Source organism: Aegilops tauschii, chromosome 1 (assembly GCF_002575655.3).
Source record: "Aegilops tauschii subsp. strangulata cultivar AL8/78 chromosome 1, Aet v6.0, whole genome shotgun sequence".
NCBI classification, from domain to species: domain Eukaryota; kingdom Viridiplantae; phylum Streptophyta; class Magnoliopsida; order Poales; family Poaceae; genus Aegilops; species Aegilops tauschii.
Genome location: NC_053035.3, coordinates 426,244,455 through 426,270,222, shown reverse-complemented (window position 1 = coordinate 426,270,222; position 25,768 = coordinate 426,244,455). Strand labels below are relative to the sequence as shown.

At 51.8% G+C, this 25,768-nt stretch overlaps 1 pseudogene; it reads left to right on the top strand.

The window, feature by feature from the left end:
• The first annotated feature begins 338 nt into the window (after positions 1 to 338).
• Positions 339 to 25,768, top strand: LOC109759022 (scopoletin glucosyltransferase-like; annotated as a pseudogene).

Genomic DNA, 25,768 nt, shown 5'->3' with positions numbered 1-25,768 from the left:
CCTCCAAGACCAAAATCAAGTTTTGAGTGAATCCAAAAATGAAGCACTAGTCATAGAAGAAAATATTTTGAGAGGGAGAGTTCTTTTAGAAGAAAAGTTTAAATCACCTCCCTCAAAACAAGGAATTTTTTTGAAAAAGCCAAATAAAATTTTGGGTGTCACAGAAAGAAGTCGCGTACGTTATTTATGTTCCATGGTTGGGAATGGGGGCTTCTGGTGTCTGGTTCGTCATCAACTTGGCAACCACTGCATGCTTCAGCTCACTGCTGCCGAGTCGACTCCAATAATTGAGCAGCAGGCCGTAGCCACAGAAGGCCATAACCAACAAAATATCGGAAGGAATGGCCTCGGCGGAGCACAGCAAGAAGCTGCGGATCCAGCTCGTCCCCTTCTTCGCCACCAGCCACATCGGCCCGCACGCCGACCTCGCGCTCCGCCTCGCCACGGTCAGGCCTGACACTGTCGAGCCCATGCTCGCTGTCACCCCGGCCAATGTCTCGGTTGCTCGATCAGCACTCGACCGGCATGGCCTCACGGCGAGCGCTGCCGTCAGGATAGCCACCTACTCATTCCCGGACGTGGACGACCTACCGCCGGGCGTCGAGAACCTCTCCGCCGCTGCCGCGGACGACGCGTGGTGCATCGACGCCGCGGCCATGGAAGAGACGCTGACGCGCCCCCTGCAGGAGGCGCTCATCAGGGAGCGGCTCCCGACGCTGTTGTCACCGATATCCACTTTTTATGTATCTCCATCATCGCCGACGAGCTAGGCGTGCCGTGCATTACGTTCAGCGTCATGCCCTGATGAGGACATGTACCTAGGGTAGGGTCGCAGGCCTGACCTAAATACCCTCCCCAAGGACATCACTCTAAAGCCAGAAGAATTCGAGGGGTACCATCACCCACTCGACCAGAAACATTTCCACTCGGAGGAATCAAGACCACTCGACCGTAACAAGAAACACTCGACGGACAGAAGACCTAAAGTCACTCTACACAGCAACGGTCGAGCATTAACTCCTAGACTTAATAGCCATTTATAACACTTTATTACGGACGTTACCAGTAACGCCCCCCTCTTGATGTACCTTAAATCCCTTGTAACGTGGGCTGGCCGGGGTCCTGGCGCACTCTATATAAGTCACCCCCTCCACATGCACAAGGGTTCGCACCCCCTGTAACAAACACACATATAATCCAGTCAACCCCCTCCGGGCTCCGAGACGTAGGGCTGTTACTTCTTCCGAGAAGGGCCTGAACTCGTAAAACTCGTGCGTACAGCTTCTCCATAGCTAGGATCTTGCCTCTACATCCCTACCCCCATTCTATTGTCAGACTTAGAACCACGACAGTTGGCGCCCACCGTGGGGCCAGTGTCTTAGCGACTTGTTGGAGAAGTTGCAATTTTCCGATCCCCATCAGCATGGTTTTAGGCGGAGGATTGGCCGAGGGCCGCGAGATCCGTCTCGGCGCGCTCGTGTTCGTCGCCGACGACTCCGCTTGGCTCCAAGAAGCTCCACTCGACGTCGAGGCGCTCCCCGTCCGCGGGGCAATGCACTTTCGTGCGTGCATTCGTGGCGTCCTCCTGCGGCAGCCGTCGACCCAGTATCGGTCGGCTCCGGTGGCGTCTTCACTCCCTGCTGCCCGCCGGCACAAGCGTTCCGGTCGGTCGAGGCTCCAGCGGTGGGTGAGGCACGCGGTGGCTCGCCAGTCGGCCATCCCCCAAGTCGCGGCAATCGAGCCCGACGAAACTCTTTACAGCTTGTTCAACCTGTCGACTTGCTCCGTTGAGACCGCATCCGAGTGCGTCAGCAGTGACCCCGCGGCGGAAGTCCTGATGGTCAACGGACCACGCAGTCCTCCTGGCTTCCGCCGCGACGACGGTGGAGATGGCGGAGGTGATCCGTCGCGTGTCCACGAGGAGTACCGCCCCGAGCCCCTCTCTTCGCAGCAGAGGGAAGAGCTTCGCCGCCGTAACATAGATGCACTTCACACTCCTATCGTTGGAGAAACCCCCGAGGCCCGGACCTTGGAGGAGGTGCGCCTGGCCAACTTGGCTGAGCGCACTCGACTGGAGAATCTCCAGCATGCACTCGACGAGCGTGCTCGGCAGTGAGTTCCTGAATCCAGTCGACGACAACTTTTTCCGCCTCCAACCCAGGTATATCAAACTCCGATCCAGAATCTCACAGCTGCTACCCTAATAGCAGAGTCGATTCAGCCTTCCCAGTCGGAGGCTGGTAGGGGGTTGATGCAGATCCGGGCTTTGCTCCGGGCGGCGGGGGAGCAGAACGCAGCAGTGTCACAGTCTCGGAATAGGATTCATAGTAGATCTGTAATGACAGACACAGTTCAGTCAGCTCACAGCCCAAGATCACCTCCAAGGCGTGAGGGACGTGGAGATTGACAGGATCAGTACAGAGACCATGAGCAGTATGATCGTCGTCGAGTACCCACGCCCCCCCCCCAAGGAGTGGGTCATACACGCCTCGGCAACACGATGACAGGCGCCCTCACAGTGGTGGGCGAAGGATTCCAGTCGACCCCCGGGAGCCAGGCTTTGACGCGAGATCCATTCTCGTTCAAGGTCTGGTTGATAGGAACAGAGCACACAGAGATGGCCATGATAGATTACCCGACCGGCAGCAGGGTGCATGTTTCAGGTCCCGAGTGTTTCAGCAGAGCCATCAGAGCAGCAGTGATTCCTCCCAACTTCAGGTTGGCGACTGGAGTCAGCAAGTTCACTGGTGAGTCCAAGCCTGACACTTGGCTTGAGGACTACCGAGTGGCTGTGCAGATTGGTGGTGGCAATGATGAAGTGGCCATGAAGCACATTCCTCTGATGTTAGAGGGCTCGGCCAGAGCGTGGTTGAATCAGTTAGCACCTGGCAGTATTTATAGCTGGGAAGAGCTTGCCCGAGTGTTTGTCAGAACATTTGAAGGTACATGCAAACGGCCAGCAGGGTTAACAGAGCTACAGTCTTGTGTGCAGAAGTCGAATGAAACTTTGAGAGATTATATCCAGAGATGGATCACGTTGCACCACACGGTGGAGAATGTGTCTGATCACCAAGCAGTTTGTGCCTTCAAGGAAGGCGTCAAGTATCGAGAATTGAATCTGAAGTTCGGTCGGACCGGAGATATGTCTCTGAGTCGAATGATGGAAATTGCCACCAAGTATGCTAATGGTGAAGAGGAGGATCGGCTCCGGAGTGGCAAGCACAAAACAGTCGCCCACGAAACCGGGGGAGGGAACTCCAGTCGGAAGCAGAAGCGCAAAGCCGAGCTAGCTGCTCCCGGAGAAGCCTTAGCAGTGACTCAAGGAAAGTTCAAGGGGAAGCCCAAAGGGCCATGGAACCCCAAAAAAGTAAAAGATCAAGATGGAAATGATGTGTTGGATTTACCATGCCACATTCACACCAAAAAGGATGAGGAGGGTAATCTCATTTATCCGAAACATACCACTTGACAATGTCGGCTCCTAATCCAGCAGTTCCGAGAGAAATGGCCCAAAGAAAAGGAGAAAGAATCGGAAAAAGTTGAGGATAAGGAAGAGGACGATGATAGTTACCCCCACGTCAATTCCACTCTGATGATTTTTGCTGATGTTGAGAGCAAGAGTCGACTGAAAGTCATCAACAGAGAAGTGAACATGGTCGCTCCGGCGACACCCAGTTATTTGAAGTGGTCCCAGACTGCCATTACATTCGACCAGTCTGATCACCCGACACACATAGCCACCCCTGGGAGGCAAGCATTGGTGGCCGGCCCAGTCGTCGAAGGCACTCGGTTGACTAAGGTTCTGATGGATGGTGGCAGTGGCCTGAATATACTGTATGCGGAGACCTTGAAAGGAATGGGCATTCTGATGTCCAGACTCAGTGAAAGCAATATGAGTTTCCATGGAGTTATTCCTGGCAAGAAGGCTGAGTCACTCAGCCAGATCGCCCTCGATGTGGTTTTCGGTGATTCCAAGAATTAACGCAAAGAAAAGTTGACGTTTGGATTTGTGGATTTCCAGAGTGCTTATCATGCTATTCTGGGCAGGCCGGCTTATGCACGTTTCATGGCTCGACCATGTTACGTTTACCTCAAATTGAAGATGCCTGGTCCTAAAGGAGTGATCACTGGCAATCGGAAGAAGGCAGAAGAGTGCTTCCAGAAGGGCTCAAAGATCGCCGATGCACAAATGGCAGTAGTGGAATTGCAGGAGTATCAAAAAAATGCAGATCCGAGTGATTTGTTGCAAGCTAAGAAGCCTGCCACGGATTCAGCATTTCAGTCGTCTGGTGAAACGAAGCCGATTCATATTCACCCGACCGATCCCAATGCTGCTCCGACCCACATTTCGACAACACTCGACTCCAAATAGGAAGAAGTGCTCATCCAGTTCCTCCGTGAGAACTGGGACATCTTTGCATGGAAACCTTCTGATATGCCGGGTGTTCCCAGGGGGCTGGCTGAGCACCATTTGCGAGTCGACCCAAAAGTGAAACCAGTCAAAGAACATCTTCGACGGTCCGCCGTACAGAAGAGAAAAGCAATCGGTGAAGAAGTGGCTCGGCTCCTAGCAGCTGAGCTTATCCGAGAGATTTACCACTCCGAGTGACTAGCCAATGTTGTCATGGTCCCCAAGAAGGATGTCTCACTTCGCATGTGCATTGACTTCAAGCATATCAATCGGGCCTGCCCGAAAGATCACTTTCCTCTCCCCCGCATCGATCAAATAGTCGACTCAACTGCTGGGTGCGAGCGCTTGTCCTTTTTGGATGCTTATTTCGGGTATCATCAGATCCGACTGTATGGACCCGATGAGATAAAAACAGCTTTCATCACTCCATTTGGGTGCTTCTGTTATGTCACTATGCCATTCGGCTTGAAGAATGCCGGAGCCACATTCATGAGGATGATTCAGAAGTGTTTACTCACTCAAATCAGTCGGAATGTGGAAGCATACATGGATGACATTGTTGTCAAGTCACGTAAAGGTTCCGACCTGTTGGCTAACCTTACTGAAACTTTTGCCAACCTCAGAAGGTATGATATCAAGCTTAATCCATCAAAGTGCACATTCAGAGTTCCGGGCGGAAAATTACTCGGCTTCCTCATTTCCGAACGGGGGATCGACGCTAACCCAGAGAAAGTTGGTGGCATTCTCCGAATGAAACGCCTTGTGCGTGTGCACGTTGTCCAGAAGCTTACAGGTTGTTTGGCCGCCTTAAGTCGATTCATTTCTCGCCTCGGTGAAAAGGCATTGCCTCTTTACCAACTGATGAAGAAGTCTGATAAGTTCGAGTGGACTCCTGAAGCTGATGCAGCATTTGCAGAGCTCAAAGCCCTGCTTTCCACCCAGCCGGTGCTTACTGCCCCAATCAGCAAAGAGCCTTTACTGCTTTACATTGCAGCCACTGGACAAGTCGTCAGTACAGTACTTACGGTCGAGCGGGAAGAAGAAGGAAAAGCCTATAAAGTTCAGCGCCCAGTATATTATGTTTCTGACGTTTTGACTCCATCAAAGCAAAGATATCCACATTATCAGAAGCTTGTTTATGGGATTTATATGACCACGAAGAAGGTTGCACATTATTTCTCTGACCACTCCATTACAGTCGTCAGCAACGCTCCATTATCAGAGATTCTGAACAACAGAGATGCAACTGGTCGAGTGGCAAAGTGGGCGATTGAACTCCTTCCCTTGGATATTAAGTTTGATGCAAAGAAAGCTATCAAGTCCCAAGCAATAGCAGATTTCCTCGCCGAGTGGATCGAACAGCAACGGCCGACTCAAGTCCACTCGGAACACTGGACCATGTTCTTTGATGGTTCCAAGATGCTGAATGGTTCCGGTGCTGGGGTGGTACTGGTATCCCCCCGAGGAGACAAGCTCAGATATGTTCTCCAGATTCACTTTGATTCCTCCAATAACAAAGCAGAATATGAAGCACTCTTATATGGGTTGCGTATGGCCATCTCACTCGGCGTCCGTCGCCTCATGGTCTACGGCGACTCAGATTTCGTAGTCAATCAAGTGATGAAGGAGTGGGACGTCAGAAGCCCAGCTATGACCGGTTACTGCAATGCGGTGAGGAAGTTGGAAAAGAAGTTTGAGGGGTTAGAGCTCCATCATATACCCCGACTGAAAAATCAAGCAGCCGATGATTTGGCAAAGATAGGTTCCAAGAGGGAAGCCATTCCCAGCAACGTGTTTTTGGAACACATTCATACACCTTCAGTTCAAGAAGATCCTTTCACTGAAGAGCCCCCGCAGCCTAAGAGTGCCACAGATCCGACTGAAGTCGAAGTCCCAGCCGTGGTCGACCTGATCATGGAGGTTTTGGTCATCACTCCCGACTGGACAGTGCCATACATTGCGTATATCCTTAGGAAGGAACTCCCAGAGGATGAAGAAGAGGCTCGACAGATCGTCCGTCGATCCAAGGCCTCTACTGTGATAAGAGGACAACTGTTCAGGGAAAGCGTAACCGGAGTCAGCCAGAAATGCATAACACCAGAAGAAGGTCGAGTGATCCTCAACGATATCCACTCGGGGACCTGTGGTCACCATGCGTCCTCTCGGACCATTGTGGCCAAAGCATACCGAGCTGGATTTTATTGGCCGCGAGAAAATGAAATGGCGAAAGATATAGTCGACAAATGTGAAGGCTGCCAGTTTTACTCCAATATGTCCCACAAGCCTGCGTCGGCCCTGAAGACTATTCCACTCATCTGGCCCTTTGCTGTTTGGGGATTGGATACGGTTGGACCCCTGAGGACTGGTAGGAGCGGCTTCACTCATGTGCTTGTAGCAGTCGACAAGTTTACCAAATGGATTGAAGCCAAGCCTATCAAGAATCTTGAAGCCAGTACTGCCGTCAGCTTCATCAGAGAATTGACATTCAGATATGGAGTTCCGCACAGCATCATCACTGACAACGGGTTGAACATCGATTCTGATGAGTTCAGAGCCTTCTATGCTTCCCAAGGCACACGAGTCGACTATGCTTCAGTCGCCCACCCCCAGTCGAATGGATAAGCAGAAAGAGCAAATGGCTTGATTCTCAAAGGACTGAAACCCCGACTGATGCGTGATCTCAAGCACGCAGCAGGCGCCTGGGTCGATGAACTTCCATCAGTTCTTTGGGGATTGAGGACAACTCCCAATCGGTCGACTGGCCGAACTCCATTCTTCTTGGTTTATGGAGCTGAAGCTGTTCTACCGAGTGACTTGCTTCACAATGCACCCCGAGTCGAGCTCTTCTCTGAAGACGAAGCAAAACAGGCCCGGCAGGACGCAGTCGATCTCCTAGAGGAGGAAAGAGAGATGGCCTTAATACGGTCGACCATTTATCAGCAAGACTTGCGTCGATTCCACGCTAGAAACATGAGAGGCCGAGCCTTTCAAGAGGGAGACTTGGTTCTTCGAGTGGATCAGCAGAAACCACACAAGCTCGCCCCTGCTTGGGAAGGTCCCTTCATTGTCACCAGAGTTCTCCACAATGGAGCATACCATCTTTACAATGTCGAGCATCAGAACGACGAGCCACGGGCTTGGAACATGGAGCTGCTCTGCCCCTTTTATACTTAAGTACTCATTCGGATGAGATGTAATAAGAAATACCTTTGTAGTTTGTTTATCAAAGACAAGAGCTTTACAGTCTTCCTAAATGGTTGTTGTTGCTTTTGTTTGCGTCTGAAATCCCCCAGTGGGTGACTTTGCCGCCAATCCGTTTCGCCTAAAGTTTGAAAAATCCTGCCGAGTGGTGAGCAAGCCTCTCACTCGGGGGCTTAGCCGCGAATCCGATTCGCCTAAGTTTGAAAAATCCTACTGAGTGGTGAGCAAGCCTCTCACTCGGGGGCTTAGCCGCGAATCCGTTTCGCCTAAGTTTGAAAAATCCTACCGAGTGGTGAGAAAGCCTCTCACTCGGGGGCTTAGCCGCAAATCCGTTTCGCCAAAGTTTGAAAAATCCTACCGAGTGGTGAGCAAGCCTCTCACTTGGGGGCTTAGTCGCGAATTCGTTTCGCCTAAGTTTGAAAAATCCTACCGAGTGATGAGCAAGCCTCTCACTCGGGGGCTTAGCTGCAGTCCAGTACTCGCCTAAGTTCGTAAAATCCTACCGAGTGATGAGCAAGCCTCTCACTCGGGGGCTTAGCTGCAGTCCAGTACTCGCCTAAGTTCGTAAAATCCTACCGAGTGATGAGCAAGCCTCTCACTCGGGGGCTTAGCTGCAGTCCAGTACTCACCTAAGTTCATAAAATCCTACCGAGTGATGAGCAAGCCTCTCACTCGGGGGCTTAGCTGCAGTCCAGTACTCGCCTAAGTTTGTGAAATCCTACCGAGTGGTGAGCAACCCTCCCACTCGGAGGCTTAGCTGCAGTCCAGTACTCACCTTAGTTTGTAAAATCCTACCGATTAATGAGCAATCCTCCCACTCGGGGGCTTAGCTGCAGTCCAGTACTCGCCTAAGTTTGTAAAATCCTACCGAGGTGAGCAAGCCTCTCACTCGGGGGCTTAGCTGCAGTCCAGTACTCGCCTAAGTTTGTAAAATTCTACCGAGTGGTGAGCAACCCTCACACTCGGAGGCTTAGCTACAGTCCAGTACTCGCCTAAGTTTGAAAAATCCTACCGAGTGGGTGAGCAACCCTCCCACTTGGGGGCTTAGCTGCAGTCCAGGACTAGCCTAAGTTTGTAAAATCCTACCGAGTGGTGAGCAACCCTCCCACTCGGGGGCTTAGCTGCAGTCCAGTACTCGCCTAAGTTTGAAAAATCCTACCGAGTGGTGAGCAACCCTCCCACTCGGGGGCTTAGCTGCAGTCTAGTACTCGCCTAAGTTCGAAGTCCATCCCCATTCGCAAGGACGACGAGGTGCAGGTCGACTACAACCTTCTCTTTCGGAGTTGCACCACAAGTACAACATGCGCTCCATCCCTATCCACAAGGACGACGAGGTGCAGGTCGACTGCAACCTTCTCTTTCGGAGCTGCGCCACAAGTACAACATGCACTCCACCCTTATCCGCAAGGACGACGAGGTGCGGGTCGACTGGAGCATCAACCTCAGAGCTGCATCTCAAGCACAAAGATTATTCCATGTGAAGAACAAATTCCACTCGAAGACAAATACAAGCATATTCAGAGATAAATCAAGTTCAGATCCTAAAGTTCAAGACCACGGATCAAAGTACTCAGGCATTCAGCCCTAAGGAGTTTAACGGTTACAAAATCACTTGGCATTCCTAGGCAAATTTAAGGCAGAGCATAAAAGTTTGTTCACTCCGCGGGAGGAGGGCTGACAGGCTCGACGAATTTGTCCAGGTCGATCCCGTCAGCAATCCGAGTGGCGGCAGCAATGAAAGTCTCCATGAAGGACTGGAAGTCGTGCCTCTTGGTGTTAGCAACTTTAATCGCCGCCAGCTTCTCTTCCCGAGCTTCTCGACAGTGGACGCGAACCAGAGATAGAGCCACATCAGCGCCGCACCGGGCAGAAGACTTCTTCCATTCTTGAATTCGATTGGGAGCTTCATTGAGCCGAGCCATCATAGACTCGAGGTCATTCTGAAGTGTTGCCATGGGCCAGAGAGCTGTGTCAATCCGCGACATCGCGACTTTCAGTCGGGCGAGATAATCGACAACACTAGTGATGGGGGATTCCAGTCGGAGCACGTTCATGGCAGCTTCATTCTTCACTGGAGAGTTGATGGGGTCCAAGCTTGGTTCAATTCGCCCGGTCTCTTCCTTGAAGTCCCGGCAAAACTCTGCATACACAATTCAAGGGTAAGCCAATGATCATATGTCGAGTCGACAAGAACAAAGCAGTCGGATCAAAGGAAACACCTTCAAGCATGACGAACAACTTCTTAGCAAGGCTTCCCAGATAATTCTCCAGATCGTTCCTCCTGCGGGCAATACCTTCCATCTTCTCGTTCAGATTTTCCTTGTCCTTCTTCAGGCAAGTCGCTTCCTTATTGGCTTCGTCAAGGGCAGTTTTCAGCCTGGAGTTTTCTTCCTCCAATTTGCCGACTGAAGCCAACTTCTGTTCAGCGAGCGCAGTTTTCTCATCAGCTTTTTTCTGCGCGGCCGCCAGATCTTGATCCTTTTTCGCCAGAGCTTGGTTCAGTTTCTCTGAAAGAAATAATGTTGGATTCAAAAAAAGCAGAATGAAATCCGGTTCAGGGAAAACTTAGTCGACAGGTCTTCCTTACCAGCGGCGTCATCCTTGGCCTTCTGAAGTTCTGTCTTGGCCAGCTCCAGATCGAGGTTGAGCTGAATCTGTTGCTTCTCTAGGTCAGCAAAACGAGCTCCAAGATCACAAGATTTCTGCAACCAAAGAACAGGTCAGTCGACTGGTGAAAACATTGGCTGTTTCGGAGATGTAAAAAGATAAAAGCCAACAAATTCTAAGACTACTGCCGAATCAAACATCCAATAGTAGTCTCGGGGACTACACCCAGTGGGTGCACTTAGCATGCACCCACTGGTTCAGTTTACACTCGACAAGGCCTTTCCAGCACGAGTGCAAAAAAAACCACTGATTCAAAGTTCCACTCGACATGGCCCGACCAGACCGAGTGAAGAAATTCAAATTCTGATGCTCAGACCATAGCCGACTGCCCGCAGTCAATTATGGTCTCGGGGACTACACCCAGTGGGTGCACTCAGTGTGCCCCCGCTGGTTCAAAGTTCCACTCGACATGGCCTGACCAGACCGAGTGAAGAAATTCAAATTCTGATGCTCAGACCATAGTCGACTGCCCGCAGTCAATTATGGTCTCGGGGACTACACCCAGTGGGTGCACTCAGTGTGCCCCCACTGGTCAAAAGATTCAATCGGCAACAACATTATCAGCTCAAAGTGCGAATCCGTTCAGTGACAAATCAAAACACCCAGTGGGTGTACAGATACAAGGCGCAGACAGATGCAAAGATTCTTGGAAAGAAAGTTTTCAGGTACCATATCCTAACAGAATAAGCCAGAAGAGTCAGTCGATGATCTACTAACCTGGAAGTTGCTCTGGAGAGCGGAGCTGGCATCATAAGCAGCTTGGCTGGCTTCCCGCACCATCTTCATCTTCTCCATCATAATGCCCGCCTGGCGTATAGCCTCTTTTGCAGCACCCACTTGGTCCTCTGGGACGTGATGTGTTGCAAAAAGTGAAGGTGGATCGGCGGGAGTCTGTGCAGCTGGCGAGGAAGGCTGAGCACTCGACAGCGGTATGGCGAAGGAGACGGAAGTCCGATTGGCATCGCCGGCGTCCTGAATTACAGGTTCCGCCACCGGTGTCGATTGAAGCGTCCTGCCAGCGGACGTTTTCCTGTTTCTTCTCCCCAAGGGCCTCTGTGGCTCGTCCTCGTCGTCGTCGGGGAGGTCAATGACGTTGAGGGCTGTAAAAAGATCAGTCGCCAAAGTTTCATCACCCGATTGGATATATCGCAGTTCAATCGACAAATCGAAGACAAAATCATGAGGATTGTACCCGGATTGGAGGTCACCGCATCTTCCATTTCCTCATCCTCGTTCTTATAAGCAGAGGTCCCAGAGGTAGCGGCACTGCCAGTTTCAAGATTCATTCAGTCAAACCAAGGGAAAAATAAACAGCACAGAACGTTGAGTAAAAGCGAAAGAAGAACACTCACGCAGAAGCAACAGGAACGTCAATTTTGATTCTCGGCAGCGCCTTCCGAGTCTTCTGCACTACAACCTTGGACTACTTTGGAGCTTTTTCAGTTGGTGCCGGAGAGGACGTCCGAGCACGCTTTGACGACTGCCTAGTCTGAACGGTCGCCTTGTCATGGGCGCTCGCCGGGTCGTGAGTAAGTTTGGATCGCCTTTCCCTGCGGGGAGGAGAGTCGACCTCTTCTTCGTCACTCGGGTCGTCGCTCTCCTCGTCCCCCTCTCCGTCGGAATGCCACTCGCCGCTTTCACCTCCGCTTGCCTCCCCCTCCGGGTCCTGCTCCTGCTCTCCGTTAGGCATTGAGTATATTCAGTAAGGGCCTAGAAGAAAACAAGCAAGACAAAGTCAGTCGGTGAAGCATAAACAGTTGCATGTTAAATCAAGATGACACTCGGTAATTCAGAATCGGACCTGGTCTGGTTCATAGGATTGGTCAAGTGGAGGGATTCTCCTGGCTCCTCTGGGGTTATCCTTGTTGCCAGTGATACTCCTCAACCACATCTCCACCGTATCCTCGTCGACTTCTTCTGGGTGCACCCGAGTGGAATCTTCAATGCCCGAATACATCCACATCGGATGGTCGCGGGCTTGAAGTGGCTGAATGCGTCGTCTGAGGAAGACTTCCAGCAGATCCATTCCAGTTACGCCCTCACGGATGAGATAGACCACTCGCTCAACCAGCACTTTCACCTCCGCTTTCTCCCCTGGAGTCACTTTCAAGGCGGAGGGCTTCTCTACGCGAGCCATAGAAAAAGGAGGAAGTCCAGTCGACTGACCTGGAGTCGGCTGGTCTTTGTAGTAAAACCACGTCGACTGCCATCCTCGTACTGACTCAGGAAGAGTTATGGCTGGGAAAGAGCTCTTAACCCTCATCTGAATCCCAAGACCCCCACACATCTGGATCACCTGAGTCCTCTCGTCACTCGGGTTAGCCTTTTTGACCGACTGGGAGCGACACGTGAAAATGTGCTTGAAGAGACCCCAGTGTGGTCGACAACCCAAGAAGTTTTCGCACAGAGACACAAAAGCAGCAAGATATATGATGGTGTTGGGGGGAAAGTGATGAAGTTGTGCTCCAAAGAAATTCAAGAAAGCCCGGAAAAAAGGATGCAGAGGCAGAGAAAATCCACGGTCGATGTGAGTGGCAAGGAGGACGCACTCACCCTCCCGCGGTCGAGGTTCGGTCTCATCCTCCGGGAGCCACGCCGATCCATGAGGAATCAGCCCCTCCTCCGCCAGATCGTCGAGGTCATCCTGACTGATCGTCGACCGGATCCAGTCGCCCTGGATCCAGCCGCGCGGCAAACCAGACCATGACGAGGATCCGCCCCGGCTGGACTTTTTCCCCTTCGCCTTCGCCGTTGCCTTCTTCGCGCACTCCAGAGCCACCGTCTTTTCTTTCCCCATCGCCGCGAACGGAGCTCGAGTGGAGCGGCGGCGCTGGAGGAGGAGCAGACGCAGTGAGGAAAACTGAGAAGAGAGAAGAAGAATGAGGACGCACTGTTCAAAAACCCCGGTCCGGCGCCTTATATGGGGTTGCTTCCGAGTGACTGACCTGTAGGCCCGGGCAATCTTATCAAATCCCGCAACAGTCGCGCGCGTGATACGTGGCAAAAAAGGCGGCGCGGGAATCGAGGCGGCCTTGCCTTATCCAGCCCGATTACTGCGGCCTCCTCCGCCCCACGCGCTTCCCGAAATTCGAATCCCGCGAGATCCGCGGGCAGCAGAGCAACTTGTCAGACGGAAGATCCCCACCACATTAGCACTCGGACTTCTTCCAGCAAAAGTTCACTCGACAAAACCAGGAATGGATCAAGGCGACTGAAAAAGAAGTTAGGGTCACCACCTCGGTTCGTTGATCCAAAACAAGACACACCCGAAGCGCGAAAAATGAGTCGGAAGTATTTTCAACTCCTTCTCCACTCAAACCATGATCCATTCAAGGGCTAATGATGAGGACATGTACCTAGGGTAGGGTCGTAGGCCTGACCTAAATACCCTCCCCAAGGACATCACTCTAAAGCCAGAAGCATTCGAGGGGTACCATCACCCACTCGACCAGAATCATTTCCACTCGGAGGAATCAAGATCACTCGGCCGTAACAACAAACACTCGACGGACAGAAGACCTAAAGTCACTGTACACAGCAATGGTCGAGCATTAACTCCTAGACTTAATAGCCATTTATAACACTTTATTACGGACGTTACTAGTAACGGCCCCCTCTTGATGTACCTTAAATCCCTTGTAACGTGGGATGGCCGGGGTCCTGGCGCACTCTATATAAGCCACCCCCTCCACATGCACAAGGGTTCGCACCCCGTGTAACAAACACGCATATAATCCAGTCGACCGCCTCCGGGCTCCGAGACGTAGGGTTGGTACTTCCTCCGAGAAGGGCCTGAACTCATAAAACTTGTGCGTACAGCTTCTCCATAGCTAGGATCTTGCCTCTACATCCCTACCCCCCATTCTACTGTCAGACTTAGAACCACGACATGCCCCCTTTCTCAACCCTCGCCATGCGCAATATCGCTGGCGCAGTCGATGGCGTCTCCGATGAACAGGAGGTGATCGTCCCTGAGTTTCCAGGCCCAGAGATGCGGATCCCAAGGACGGAACTGCCAGAGTTCTTGAGATGCCATGAGAATCACGCCCGATTCAGCCCGGTCTTGGCGGGGCAAGCCAGGTGCTTCGGCCTCGCCGTCAACACCTTCTTGGACATGCAACAGCAGTACTGTGAGTTGTACGCGCGCCCCGGCTACGTGAAGCTTCGTCGGGCCACTGTCACTGCCGTTGCCACCGGCCGGAGCAAGTGCTGGTGAGTCACCGTGCATCCGTTGGCTGGGCTCATGGCCAAACGCTCGGTGGTGTATGTATGCTTCGGCACCTACGCCTTCATCTCTGGAGATCAGCTCCGGGAGCTGGCTCTCGGATTGGAAGCCTCCGGCAAGCTGTTCTTGTGGGCGCTGAGGGCCGAGGGGTGGGCGCCGCCGGCGGGGTGGGAGGAGCGTGCCGGGAAGAGGGGATGCTCGTCAGAGGGTGGGCCCCACAGACCACAGTCCTGGCTCATCCGGCCGTGGGGGCATTCCTGATGCACTGCGGGTCGAGCCGCTGCTGGAGGCGGCGGCGGCCGGCGTGCCGATGTTGACATGGCCGCTGGTGTTCGACCATTTCATCGAGGAGAGGCTGGTCACGGACGTTCTGAAGATTGGCGAGAGGGTGTGGGACGGGCCACGAAGCACGAGGTACGAGGAGCAGCATACGGTGCCGGCGGCGGCCGTGGCGCGGGCCGTGGCGAGATTCTTGGAGCCCAAAGGAACAGGAGGGAAGATGGCACGAAGCATCGCCGCTGCCGAGTCCAAAGTGGGCTTGAGCTTTCGCTCAGAACCCTGGCACGGAGAGAAGATCCACAACGACGTCTTCAAGAAGAAAGCGGCGCCCACGAGCGTCGTCACCGTAGGCGCAAAAGCACGGAGCTTTCGCTCGGCAACTCACCCGTGCCACACGAGGCCCCCAGGGCAACCACAGCGATTCCAGACACCCAGATCTGGATCTGGGCGTCGCCCCAGCGAAGGAGTGCGAGCCCGAGCCACCTGACGCTACCCCTCGTCGCCCACACGACCAAGAGGAGAGCCAGCACCACCGCCATAGTGCCCGCCGGAGAGCCAACCATGCAGCCCACCATCCGGGGCCGCCACCCCGGCATCCGTGTCCTGAGTCACCGCCAACCGCCGACCTCACAATGCGCAGCCACGGTGGGAGGAACGGGAGGTGTCTCCTTTTGTTCCTAGCCCGACATCAGCCACTCGGCCTAGGTGAGCGCCCCAAAGTAGGGGGCATCCACACATGTGTCCCCCGACAATCATCGTCGACTGTGGGGAGCACGGCCTAGTAGCTGCCGACAGCCACTGCCGAGCAAGTCCCGGCCCGGTCCAAGCTCACACGCCACCACATCCATGGCCAGCACCGTCAATCTGCCTGCAACATAGCAGCAACACGGGCGCCTACTCGGATCGATGCCACAATGAAGCAACATGAAGAGGAGCGCTAACGCGAGGGAACACCAACGCGGACCAGGTCGGCTCACGGACCCTGCACTCCGATGGACGCCATCCACCACCAGCAACCAGATTCATCCCCGAGGCCGCCTGGAGGACCAGCCGATCCATCCAGGACATCCGCGCCGCCCCCAACACCAGCCCCCCCAAGAGCCAGCATCCAGGGGGCACACCGCCACCAAAACTACCAGACCCGAGCCGCCGGCTGACCCCCACCTCCAGATCCGGCCGGATCCGGATGGTAGGCCAACCGCGTGCCACCTCCCGGGTCAGGAGCTCCGCAGCCACCACGCCACGCTCAGGAAGCAGAGCGCCGGCGCGCAGCCACCAGCTGGAAGCGCCACCGCATCACGCTCCCGCCGCCGCGCCGCTGGGCCCTGCGGCCGCCCAGCGCCGCCACCCGAGGCGCTACCCCGCGCCGGTCTTCCACGGGCAGAGACGGAGGAAGGGCCCCGCCACCGCCGCGCCATCCAGGCTTTGCCCCGCAGTGCCTACCGGCGGCGGCGGGGAGGAGGAGAGGGAGGCGGGGCCGAGGGCCTGGCGGCTAGGGTGCCCCCCCCCCCGGCGTGCACTAGCGCGTCGCGGGTGGGGGAGGGGAAGGGGACAAGTTTGCAGCTACCTAGTCCTCTGTAGCTAGAGCTAGCTAGGTCCACAAGATCAACAAACTAATGTGCCCAACATCTGCAGATTATGATAGGCGATGTTAACCAATGGATAAAGGGAGTTTTGTGTGGAAGAAAATGACAGAAATCAGGTGTTCGAAAGCTTGAGATCAATTTGTCCACCGATTGGAGATAATATCTATGAATTGGCGGATAGATTCGACGATGAACTAAGCCCTGAAGCATTTTCGCATCCATTTGTCATTCTTCATTGTGATTTTTACGGTCACAGTCCGGAGAGTGCACTGCTTGAAAGGGTCTTGGTAAAGCTCTTTGAAGCTCTAAGGGTCCGTCCTGAATTTTGAAAGGAAATTTTCTACTAGGAACATGGCTCTAATGTCGATGGTAGCAAACTTGTTCGATGGCACCTTGCCTTCTCACAACGATCGGCACACCAAAACAATAAAGATAAGGTATTATGTTATGAAAGATAAAATCCAGAATCACACTATAAGTCTCGAGCATATAAGGACAAAGGATATGTTTGCGGATCCGCTTACGAAAGGCTTACCACCCAATGTGTTCAAGGAACCCTTAGCCGACATGGGTTTAAGGGAAAGCCTATGATTCCTGGATCATGAGAGGCCCAAAAGGAACATAATTTGTTTCATAAGAGAGAGGTATGTTGTAGCTGTATGATTCTATCGGCAATTGAGCTATGATGATGAAACATGTTCTATGTATTGATCTGTGATGAAACTATTAAAGTATAAAGTTAAAATGAAAGTTGAGATCAAGAGGGAGAATGTTAGGTTGATCTCTCTCCCGTTCGAGCCCAATGGGTCGAACGGGCCCTTGCATTGCGCCCTGATCGGGGGCGCCCAACCAAACCATGGTTGGTGGGCCCCTGTCGCCAGCGCAATATAAAGAGGTGGGGTGCCGAGGCACGCATCACGAGGTTGACCGTGCACCAAAACACCACCAACACCCCAATCCGATCTAGGGTTGCACTAGGCTGACAGGAAGCTCCATCACCGCCACCACCACTTCACACACACACACACACACACACAGCCATCACCGCCACTGTCGCCATCCACCATGGCCACCTCGGCGGGTTCATCGACCCAAAGTGAAGGTAGGACCACCGATCTACTAGCCTACTCCGATTCAGAGAGGCTATCAGTTCGATGGCACCTTGCCTTCTGACAACGAGCAGCACACCAAAATATTACCTAGGCTCATTTACTACGTCAAGAATCTGTGGTACTCTAACTCTAATTCATGATGCATCTTATTCCCAAGAGATCACGCCTAGCCCGTTCTAAAGCCACATTTTATTCGTCATTGTTACTCCTCTCAATCACTTCTCGGCATCATCCACCGGAATGCTTCGGTTTGACTACTGGATGTGGTATACATGAAGAAGGTCAGGGTAAGTATTTATAAAAGATTAGCAGAGCCTTTGATACATGTCCAACCACTCGAGAGTCATTATAGGCTTTAAAGTTTCACCAATTCTCCCGCAAAAAATAAAATAAAATAAAGTTCCACCAATTAACCTGCACTGAAGATATTTGCACCGGAATATGTCGCCTTTACTGCTTTACATGGTTGAGTTTATACAATAAACTAGACTCGTCTCACGCAACCGCAGAAAAATGTGGCACATACATGGATTGATGAGAAGCCGTTGGGCGTCTGGACCGTTGTTATGCAGACTACCACACCTTGCTCCATTAGCTTCCCACTGTGCATTCCTCTCGCTTTGGTTTAAACAACTAATTTTTCAATCACAAACTTTATTCATTTAAACAATGGGAATACAATCATTTTTGTAGACAGTATGCCAGGAACAGTTAATGAAACTAACTCAAAGACATCTTTTCCTACTCTTGCTAGCTTGCTTCACACAAAGATGTGTCGCCTCATTAGCTTCCCACCCAACATGACCGTAGAAAAAGTTGGAAAAATTCCCGCTTAGCTCCTTGATCTCGTAAAGGATATGCGAAATTTTCAAACCCTCATACATTGCCAGGTTTCATAGTCGGATCACTCTACAATAATATGGCTCAAGCCCATCTCACAAACCAGCCAAACACCATCACACACAACCATTGCTTCACCAAAGAACTAGCACCAAATACGCATGTGCTTCCTTAGCCTATGTCCTCCACATAACGCACATCAAAATTGAACTTTTAGACATCGGCCTTCAACGACTTACATCGTCCTCTAGCCTGGTCTGGGTGTACATACTTCTCGCATCCTGAAGTATTTAACAAAAGCCTACCAGAATTCGACCTACCCTGACGAAAAACCACCACTTTAGGAACCCTTGTAAAAAAATAAAAATAAAACACTTTACGACTAATTTTTGCCAAAAAAAACTACCAAGTTTGTTTAGTAACTAAATGACTTCAAATTAAGGATGATTATGACATATATGGCCCACCCATCGGGGCCAACATGGCACAAAGTCAACTTGCACCGTTATGACATGTGGGACCCACATGTCATTCTTAGTAAAGAAGACACACCCTTACGCATCAACGCACGCACACAGGAATCCGCCACCGTCGCGGGCAGACGGCACCAAGCGCCACTCCAGCCGCCCACCGACGAGCTCTTCTCCAGGTCATGGCCGAAACAGGAATGTCGAAGATGCCGTGAGGGCTACCAGCTGCTTCTCCGACTTCGACCTAGGGTCTAGTGAGGCCATAGTTTCCTTGCCCATGCTGGCGGCGGGCGAGATAAGGGAGGACGACTGCACGGTGTGCCTCGAGGACTTTGAGCATGTCACAAACTTACGGCCATGCCCTACTCTCACTGCTTCCACTAGCGTTGCATCTTCCGGTGGCTCCGCGTCAGCCGGGTCTCCTGCTGCTGCTTCCTGGTGTCGTTCGCCGATGAGCATCGCCTCCTGCGCAGGGGGGATCTAGTGTGGGTGCCATGGCACCCCCTCCAGAATTGTAAAATAAATTTTACTATGTATGTAACACTAAATATCTATGAAGTTGGTGCTATTTTAGGATTATTTGTTGATATTATGATGATGTTCAGTGTAAACTTTGAGTTGTGGCACCCTCGAGGCTAAGATTCTAGGTACACCACTGCCTGAACGAGCAGGCGACGGCCCCAGCGCCCTATAACAACACGAGGTATCCATTCCTAGAGGCACACAAGGTGCTTGTTAAAATGCAAGAGAGAGAGAGAGAGAGTAGGGTTGACATGTGGGCCCCATTTGTAATAACAGTCAACCTGATGTATAGGCCAACCATGTCATAAACGTGTTTAAATTGGCTGAATCAACTAATTGTCAGATTGGTAGTTATTTTTGCCAAAAATTAGTAAAGTGGTAGGTTTTTTGCTAGGTTTCCTAAAGTGGTAGTTTTTCGTCAGGGTTAGTAGTTTTTTTTAAATACTCCACTTCCTTCTATGGCCAAGTCCATTACGGTTCCGCACCGAGATCCCCGTGGTCAACGGCTTGCATTAACAATAGTAGAATAGTCGGAAACTTCACCATTTGTTCATCATGGCCTTTTTCAAAATTTAGAACTGGATCTCAAGAAAACTTTGCTATAACGAGCACGTGCTACATAGCCATCCAGACTGAGTTGTGTTCAGACTTTTTCTTATGCGTTTGCTAGTCTTGAGATGCTAGAATTTTAATTATTTTTGCATGTCAGCTCATTTTCAGCTTCGCTCGAGGCCCTCGCCAGCCGCAGATATAGGATGTAGTTTCTGGGAGCATCTATTTATATTTCTCGATAGTTCTTGGTCAACAATCTTTAACCCTGAGTTTCCATCTAACAGAGTTGCAGATGATCTTTTGGGCACATATGCTTGATAATTTGAAACTCTTTGGACCGAGAACAACTTGGTGAAGAAGCTGCATCAGAAAGAGAATGTATCGCATGTTGCGTAGGCAGTGCGAATCTTATCAATTGTCTATGATTAGTACTCAGAGAACTAATGTTGGTACTCAGAGAACATATTATCTTCGTCCAGGTTTATTGGGCCCTTTAGCAACGCAGCCGTGTCCTGTTTTATTAGGCCGTTTCCCTCGGTCGTTGTTTTGTTTAAGGAAAATCAATTCCCAGCCGCTGCATGCAGGAGAGGCCGGCTGCATGCAAGCATCTGTTCCGGTACTAGTGCCCCTTCCCTAGCATACGCAGAAGCGGGCCAATGCATGCCATCAACACAAAAGGCAGCAGCTGCATGCGGCAGTAAATAACGGATCCCGCTTGCCTGCTTCCTCCTCATCCCCCATCCGTGCTCCTACTTCATTCTATGGTTGTTTTTTTTTCCTTTTTCCTTTCTAATCTAATCACCCCCTGATTTTAAGGGGTGGGGCCGGGTCTTATTTTGTTTCAATCAAATCAAGCCACGTACGCGGGAGCACGGATGAGCACACGCGCGGGGAGCAGGCAAATCTCGTCCGTAAATAACAACGCAAATCAAGAAATTTGCATGCGTTGTTTGCTCTGCCTTGGTCCTGCCGATTCGGTCGACGGGACTAATAATGCCGGACGGAGGTAGTAAAGCATAGCTTTCTGTGAACAATATGCCTAATGAGCAAGTGCAAGTTTACATGCGTCAAGTCCTAGCTATGACGGAGGGAGTACCAAGTATACAGAAGATACCGAGCACCATTGTTATTTCAGTCCTGGTTATTGCTTTTGTTCGCTCGTCTTCTTCAGTATCCGGTTAGGCACCAAGAGGTGGGGGAGTTATGTCCGTGTTTCTTTTTGCCAAGATCATAGTTCTAATTCTACAATGTTAGATTTTGATGTGTTGGACGACGATGTTTGGATGGTGGTAGCATGGTTGGTTAAAGCTCCCGTGGCCTAACAGACTCACCTCGCCACAGACAAACAAGCTCAGGAAAATCTTCGTTTTAAAAGTTCTCATTGTCTCTGACCTATCCAAGGGAAAATAAGCACACCAAATTTATTGTTGGATTAAAGATCTCATAGGCTCTTACCTACCTGAGAAGTGAGAACCTAGCTCGTAACTACTATATGAGAAGTGAGAACCTAGCTGCAGGTACAATAGTACATAGTCAGCAGACTATTAGCAGTTCCATGTCATCAAAATCATAGCTGGAAGACTAGCCACAATGGATAGTAACATGCCCATGTTACTACTTTATGTTACTACCTCTATAGTGGGGAGTAACATATGTGTGGTAACATGCAACACTTCATTTATTAGGCTATAGACTCATCTTGCCTTGATATGTGTGATGTTACTCATACTAGTAGTAACTAGCTATGTTACCACATGCATTTCTTTCTTCATTTATTGCTTGCCACATCATCTATCTTATCTAGATATGTGTAATGTTACTATCTATTTTACTCCCATTATGGGTAGTCGAAGAGAAAGAAGGAAGGGAAAAGCAGGGAGCGAGCGCTTGAGCTGTCGCCGGCTCGAGCGCAGGAAACAAGAAATCAAACCTACATGCAGCGGTGTGAGCCTGAGCTCCTCTCCTTTCCACCAATGAGCTTGTGTCTTCTTTCCTTCTTTCACGTGCAAGCATTAAATACCAATAGTTAGTTTACAACTCATCTATTATAAAGGCTTCAAGTGACATGGCATTGGTATATAGCCAGCAGCAGGTTTTCTTAATAACCATGATGTCCTTAGCTAATTGACTTCTCGTCACTACATCCACCATGTGTCCAAATCATTTATAAGGAGCGAGCCTTCACTAAGCCAAAGATAAATAGCCCTCTTCCCTGTGGTGAAATTTGCATTCCTAGTTTGTCGATTATTTGTATGGTATTTGCACACTAGGGATTTGGAATTGAAGGTGTAGGCATAGGAGGCACTAGGAACCAGGGATCACTGATGGATAACTAGAACTGTAACATGCACTATCTAATTCACACATGAGTATGTGCCTTCCAACCTTAGTCATCGTGTACACCACCCTCTATGGAATGAGTAACAAAATCTTGTTCATGGTAGAGGCCGCGAGGATCAGCGGGGAGAGCTAGGTGCTCACGGTGGAGGACGAGGAGGTTCTGTCGCCGGAGTTGGAAGCGGTGTCCTGGATAAAGCAACGGCCGACAATGTGCGAGGTGGAGAACATGGCGTACAACTTCATGGCTACCAACTCGTCGGTGATCAAGTCGTCAGGTTTCTCAGTGAGCTCGTGTCCAATGTGACAGGAAGGAAGGGGAAACCATAGCCTGGTTCAGTTCTGAACTTGTTACGCATGCTAAATTGCTAATTCCGTGAAATCCCGATCAAAGGTTGCATCTGTCGGCAATTGGCTCAAACCAGGCGTAAGAGCAGCTCCAACGGGCCGACCCAAACGGACGGTGATTTCGTCCGCTTTTTGCCCGTTTGGGTCGGCCGCCCGTCCGGCGTCCGCCCTGCTTTTCATATGGGTCGGCAGCGCGCCCAACGCGCCAACCCATATGTGCAGGCGTGGCCGGCTGGCCGCCTAATTTTACATTGCATTCAACATATTGTGAAATGAAAATTTAACAAGCAAAATAGTTTAGCCGCCCAAATAAATACTATAGTTTTACAGGCCAAATAAAAATAAAAATGTTTCACATAGTTCTGCAAACGAATAAAAGAAGATACATCTATTGGTTGCCAACATGAGTCCACATATGCTCAACCAAATTATTTTACAGTTGCACGTGAGTTTCCCAATCACGCATGTCTTCATGAAACTGAGTGAACTGCTCAAATGTTGCCGCTACTCCATGCTCAGGCACAACATTCTCACCCTGAAACTGAAAGCCTTGATCGTACAGACGTTCCGGGCGCTCGTCTTCTACGATCATATTGTGCATGATCACACAAGCAGTCATCACCTCCCATAGTTTCTGTGTGCTCCAAGTATTAGCAGGATACCGAACCATGCCCCATCGAGATTGCAAAACACCAAAGGCACGCTCGACATCCTTTCGAGCACCCTCTTGCTCTTGGGCAAATCTTTTCCTTTTCTCTCCGACAGGGTTGGGTATTGTCTTTACAATAGTGGTCCACTGAGGATAGATACCGTCACCCAAATAGTACCCTTTGTCGTAGTTGTGGCCGTTGACAGTAAAGTTCACCGGTGGGCTGTTGCCTTCGGCAAGCCTAGCAAACACCGGCGAGCGCTGAAGCACGTTGATATCATTGTGTGATCCAGACATGCCAAAGAAAGAGTGCCAGATCCAGAGATCTTGAGACGCCACAGCCTCTAGTATGACAGTGCAAGCCCTGACATGTCCCTTATACTGCCCTTGCCAAGCAAAAGGGCAGTGCATGTAGTCTATGCTGCCAAGCATCCCCGGAAAGCCCCTGCTAGCATTCATCGCCAACAAACGGGCTGTATTTTCAGCTGTCGGCTCTCTCAAGTACTCAGGGTCAAACACAGCAATCACAACCTTGCAGAACTTATACAGGGACTCTAGGCATGTAGACTCGCTCATACGGACGTACTCGTCAATGAGATCACCGGGCACTCCGTATGCAAGCATTCGGATGGCGGCAGTGCATTTCTGATAAGAGGAGAAACCAATCTTGCCGACGACATCCTCTTTGCACTCGAAGTAGTCATCATAGCCGACCACTCCCTCTCTAATACGGTTGAAAACATGCCTACTCATACGGAACCGGCGGCGGAATTTGTGATGTTTGAACAACGGGTTTGTTGTATCAAAGTAGTCCTTCCAGAGAAGGAAATGCCTGCTCTCTCGGTTACGATTCAACGCCGGAAGGTGGCCCGGAATGGAGCCACGGAACAACGGCCGCTGGTTGTTGAGGTGGTGATGGACCAACACGGCAGCCAATATCTCCTCCTCGTCGTCGGACGACGAATCGTCGGAGTCGCAAATGAAATTATGGAAAAAGAACTTGTCGGCGGAGTCCATTTTCGTACCTTGGCGAACTGTCGAACAACTTGCGGGCGTCGAAGAAGGAGACGGCCGGCGAGGGGAGACGCGGCGCCCACAGACCAGCTAGCTGCCCTACCGGCGTCCGATGAGCGTGCCGGTTGTATGTGGCGGGGGCGGCGAGGCGTCTTCTTGGTCGCGGGCGGCTGGGCGATGGGGGAAGCGGCGGCGGGAACCAGTTGCTCCCCGGCGGCAAAACGGTGGCGGTGGGCGACTGGGGGCAAGGGCAGCGTTGCTGGGCGGATGTGGAGGCGGCGGCAGCTGGGAGAGTCGCCGGCAAAATGGGCAGCGGCGTCGGTGACGGAGGAGGCGGGGGCGAGGGTTGCTTGTTGGCCGGGGGGAGGGGAGGCGAGCGCGCACGCGTTCGTCGCGTGTCCGCACTGACGCAAATCAGGTTAAAAAATGGGCCAGGAATGGGTCGCCCGCGGACGAAAAACGGACGCGCGTCCGTTTGGGTCGGCGCGTTGGGCCTCCTTTTCTGTCCGCGCCGATCCAAACGGACGGCCGCGGGCGAAATGGGGCCATTTCGCCCCATTGAAGTTGCTCTAACAAATTTCAAATTAACACGCAAGAGCAAAGAGAAGGTGTTTCCGACAGTTGGCTCGCACTATTCAGGAATGTACTGTAACACAGTACAGTTGATTTCTGAGACCGTGGACTATTTCTTCTACAGAAACAAGTGGCGTTCCTTTTCTGTGTTGAAGTAGATGGGAGTGCAGGGCTTATGTGTCTTGTTCGGCGTCGACTTGACAACCACCAGGAGCTTCAGCTCACTGCTGCCGAGCTGACTCCATTATTTCACTACCACTCCACAGCCAGAGAAGGCTAACAACCAACTAAATATTGCAAGGAATGGCCTCGGCGGAGCACGACAAGAAGATGCGAAACCTGACCTTGACAACGCAGTAACTTTAGTCCCACCTCGGATATGGGAGAAGGCTAGGCTTCCGTTACCACCGGCCAGGGCAAGCTGCCGCGGCGAGGCGTCGTGCATCAGTTGGCTGGGCTCGATGCCGAGATTCCCGGTGGTGTACGTATACTTCGGCACCTACGCTTCGATCTCGAATGATCAGCTCCGGGAGCTGGCTCTCAAGTCTCAAATTGGAAGCCTCTGGCAAGCCGTTTTAGCTTGTGGGCGCTTGAGGGCTGACGACTGGGCCCCACCGGCGGGGTGGGAGGAGCGTGTCGGGAAGAGGGGCATACTTGTCAGAGGGTGGCCCCACAGACCGCGATCCTGGCCCATCCAGCCGTTGGGGCGTTCCTGACACACTGCGGGTTGAGCTCGCTGCTGGAGGCGGCGGCGACCGGCGTGCCGATGCTGATGTGGCCACTTGTGTTCGACCAGTTTATCGAGGAGAGGTTGGTGACAGCCGTTCTCAAGATTGGCGAGAGGGTGTGGGATGGGCCACGGAGCACGAGGTACGAGGAGCAGCAGACGGTGCTGGCCGCGGCGGTGGCGCGGGCTGTTGCGAGGTTCTTGGAGCCCGGTGACAGGCTTGTCAGCAATCTGACGGAAACACGGAAGATCTAG